The sequence below is a fragment of the Oratosquilla oratoria genome, chromosome 20 (assembly GCF_046742065.1).
Source record: "Oratosquilla oratoria isolate Oo_2021 chromosome 20, ASM4674206v1, whole genome shotgun sequence".
In the NCBI taxonomy this organism is placed as follows: Eukaryota; Metazoa; Arthropoda; class Malacostraca; order Stomatopoda; family Squillidae; genus Oratosquilla; species Oratosquilla oratoria.
The window spans coordinates 30565134-30570131 of record NC_134796.1 but is presented as its reverse complement, the minus strand read 5'-3'; positions in this window follow the sequence as shown (position 1 = coordinate 30570131).

The following is a 4998-nucleotide window of genomic DNA, read 5'->3' as shown; positions in this document are numbered from 1 at the left end:
TGACTCCCTCCTTGAAGTATCCTCATTCCTCCTCCACTTCTAGTTCTATTCTATCCTTCACTGTATCACACTCTTCTCTCAGCTTCTCCTACTCCCTCTCCTTTTCTATTACATTTAAACAGTTTACTCTAGGCACCTCCCTGCCTTCTGTCCTTTTCTTCCTTCTCCACCTATTCTCCACTCTCAACTTACCTTCCACCAAAAATTTATCTGATATTTCCCCACTCTCCCCCCCTTATACCATGTACATCCAAAACTCATCCTACTATTTTCCTTATTACTGCTATATAGTCCATTAAAACCATATCCACCACTCTTCCATCCAACACCCTCTCTCATGTGTACTTATGCTTGACTTTCTTTCTAAACACTGTATTTGCTATCATCAACTTTCTTTCTAGACACATCTCCACCACCATCTCTCCACTACATTTTTTTCCTGGAACTCCACACTTCCCAATCACTCTGTCTATTGATTCATCTCCTACCATTGAGATCTCCCAATACTACTACATTGCCATTTCTCCCTAAACCTTCTATGGACTTATCTAAATATATAAAAAGCCTCCCTTTCCTCTACACTCTTCTCATTTTCTGACCCATATACATTTACAAAAACCCGCATCTCCCTTCCCAGTTTCACCTTCATCCACATTAACCTTGGAGAAACTTCTTCCATTCCACCACACGTTTACCCATCCCTTCACTTACTAGTATAGCCATCCCTTCTCTCCCTCGTCCTCTTTTCACTCCTAACACCCTCCCAACTACACTCCCAAAATCAAACTCGCTCCTCCCTTTCAACTTAGCTTCACTCAGTACCAACACATCCATCTTTCTTCACACAAACATACTGCCTATCTCTTCCATTTTGATCTCATCTGCACCATATCTACACACATTAAAAGACCCAAACCTTAGTGTTCGGGTTGGAAAACGCCTCCCAAACCTTCTTATGCCTTTCCTTTTTTTAGGAATGTCTCTTTGGGACTACAGAGAGTAGGATGCTTGTCACCGTGTGGGAACACACGGTGACAGTATTCTTTCTCCCCTACCACATTGTTCGTAATAAACAATAAAAAATTGTTTGTTGACTTAAAAGTGATTCCACTGGTCTCACTAGACTCCAGACACAGAATTGTTTTAGCTAAAATCAAGATTCAGAAGCCAAAGAGCAGAGCGAAGAAGACGACAAGAATAAAAATTGAAAATCTAAAACCAGAAGCTAAAGAAATACTACGGGGAAAATAGCAGAGAAATTACCAACGAATGAAAATGAAAATGCTGAACAAAATGTGAATGAAGAATGGAGATATTCAAAAGAAATTGCATTCAGAGTAACAGAAGAGGTAGTTGGACTCAAAGTAAAATATGAAACAAAGAAAAAATGTACATGGTGGAACCAATAGGCAGTGAATAAGAAAATGGAAGCATTTAGAAACTGGATGAAAACTAGGCAATTAGAGGACAGAAATATGTGTGGAAGAAAGGGAAAGGTGTGAGAGAAAGTAAAAAGAAAGGCGAAAGAAGACGTGTGGATGACTATAGGAAAGGGTTCAGTGGACGATAGCAAAGGTAAAGCGACATTATTGTATAATATGGCGAAATTTTACATGAAAGGTAACGAGGACGTAACATATGCGGTCAACGATATGGACGGAAAAATTGCAGACAGGTAGTTAGAATATTTTTAAGAGTTATTGAAAACAGAAGGAGAGGTCGAGTATGAAGAACAGGAAGAAGAACAACAACAGGAAATTGATATAAAAGATATAAGCACTGAGGAAATTATAATCGCTTTAAAGAAAATAAAAAATGGAAAGGCGCCTGGTGATGATGAAATACCAATAGAAATGTTCAAGTCAGGAAGGCCAGAATTATTAGAATTTTTAAGGAAAATCTTTAATAAATCATGGACAACAGAAAAAGTTCCAGAAGATTGGGAAAAAGCTGTTGTATGCCCTATATTTAAAAAAAATGAGACAAGCGAATTTCTGGAAATTATAGAGGGATTTCGCTTCCGTCACACGTAGAAAAATTATAAGTTTTTTAGAAAGAAGACAAAGGAACTCTACGGAGAAAAAGTTGACAAAGCGGCAGCAGCAATTTAGACCAGAAAGAGGAACGGTAGACTCAGTATTTACTTTGAAAATTGTTCTGGAAAAAAAGATGGGAATGGAATAAAACGCACCCATCATGCATTTATAGATTTATAAAAAGCCTTTGATAGAATATATAGAGTGAAATTTTGTGAGGTGATAGGAGACCAGCATTACAGTATACCTCCAAAATTTATAAGAGAAATGAAAAGTTTATAATAAAATAACAAGAGCAGAATTAAAAATAGGGAAATTGAAAGTAGATGATTTAACGTAAAGGCAAGCAAGGCAAGAAGTTGTTTTGTCACCAATATTGTTTATTTTATACATGGATGAGAGAGATTTGCACCAACGAGGACAAAGAAATAATTATGGCGTATACAGACGATGTGGCTATAATAACGGGAAACCAAATTGAGTTACAGGATGCGATAGGTGGACGGCAAGAAGCAACAAGTAGGAAAAAGTTACTTAAAAAATGCCAAGAAAACTGGTTATGAATGCGCACAGGAACAAAGAACAATGTAGCATATGCATTAAAGAACAACATCTGAAGCAAGTTAATCAATTCATTTATTTTTGGAATTTTATTTACGCAGGATAACAATCAGGAAAGCGAAATCACAGAGAATATATATATATATATATATATATATATATATATATGCATATATATGTATATATATGTATAAATATGCATATATATGTATATACATATGTATACATATATATATATATACATGTATACATTATACATATGTATACATATATATATATATATACATATATATGTATATATATATATATATATTTTCATATATATACATATATATACAAATATATGTACATATATATATATATATATATATATATATATATATCATGAATATCAACATTTTGTACTCACTGAAGACAATAATGTACCGATCAAATGTAACACGGTCATATATACCACCATACCAAGACCAATTCTAATGTATGGTTCAGAGACATGGAATATGACAAAGAAAATAGAATCTAAGAATGGAGCTGCCGAAATAAAAGTACTGAGGATCATTAAGTGAGTTACCAGGAAAGATAGGATCAGAAACGAGATTATAAGAGAAAACCTGGAAATAGAACCGATTGTAGCAATTATAGAAAGAAAAAAATTGAAATGGCATGGACACGTGAAAAGGACGGAAGAGGATAGAAATCCTCGGAAATAGATGGAGTGGCAACCAGGAGAAAGGAGACCGGTAGGAAGACCTAGAAAGAGATGGCTGGATGGTGTAAAGACGAACTTAGAGCAAAGGAATTTAACACTAGAAGTTAATGAACGAAGATTATACGAAGATCGAGACGGGTGGAGGAGTTTGATCAAGAGGCCAACAAATGATAGATGATACCATCCAACTGGCGTTTGGTAAGAAATTAGTGAGATTCATCTAGTTATTTGTTTGCTTATTTATCTGCATATCTACATACAGATAGATCAAGTATGTAGATATACAGATACTGCCGACGGAGTAAAACTATAGGCCTACATACTAGTATGGTCCCTCCCTTCACTTCTCACAGCCCCAATCCGCCTCCCAGCGCAGCATGCGCTTACCAGTGGTCATGCAAAAGAAATTGGGGATTTATTAGTTTTATGTTTTAAGGTGAGCTCTGGGTTTTGCGAGTCGGAAAATAATCGTTAGTGTGCCAGATTTTGCACGCGTGCCAAGGGTTGCCCTTCCCTAGTATAGGCTGGATAGAGTGAATGAAAAAGCAGCCTTTCGGGGTTCCGTCGCGCGCGTTCTCAGTACACAAAATGTCCGATGTATACTCAAAGTGTGCGCATCTGCCTGAGAAGTAGTTCGCTAGTCAACGAAGACAATTGTAGTTGAATCTGTCCAGTCCTGGTGGCAAGCGTGCTGGTCTCGCATACGATTTGTAGTGGGTTCGAGTCCCGCACTTCTCTCCGATTTCCAGCATAGGTTGAAGATGACGGTTTCGGCCGTGGCTTCGCGCCTCCTGGCGTAGGTTCTTCACCTATGCTGTCCGTGTTGTGTGAAGTTAGTGAGAAGTGGAGTGGCCGTCTCGAAAAATGTGTTGTGTGTGGGAGAATGGGATATGAGGATTGGTGATGCCAAGGACAGCTGCTCTGTCCATAGCCTTGAACCCTGTGAAAAGCAGTGTAATTGGTCGGTATGATGTGTGAATTCGCTAGCGCTTGGTTAGGATCCAGGAGTGCCGTGGTTTTCATGTGTTTCCACTCTGCTGGCACGTTGAATCTCGCAGAGCTCAACTTGGCCATGCCAGTGAGTTCTATGAAAACAAACAATGAAAGATGTGGCGTCAGCAACAAAATACATTTAAAAGAAGACTCAATTACTGCCCGTCTATTGGTTATCATAGTTACAGTACATGTTGTAATCGTAGCGTTTGATAAGGTTTTAATGGTAATGTTTAATGCTGTCAATATATTTTTTTTAATGTTGACACTTTTTCAAATATGCGAGGTCTGCTACCTGTAGAACAAATATACATCCTTTCACATGTTAAGGTAAGGGGTAGAGAGAGGTTCAGGAGAGAGGAAAAATCCTGAAAAGAGAGACAAGAGGAGAGAACAGTCGAAGAACGACACTCGTTGTTTAGTCTTTTATTAAGTAGAGGACTTTTACCTCTGTCGTTTTCTTTTTTCTTTTTTTCTTTTTTCCTGGGGGGACTTTAGTTTTTTTATCGCTTTTCTTCTAGGCATATTTTAACTAGAACGTTTTTATACGAAAACATATGAAGATAGGTATCATACAAAGTACTGTATGTTGATATAGAATATGTTAATAACGTTTTGTGGTAAATATATAATTTTGTTGAAGTGTTTATCAAGGCTTCATCATATTTTATCAGCACTTAGAAAGGGAGGCGGGGGGAG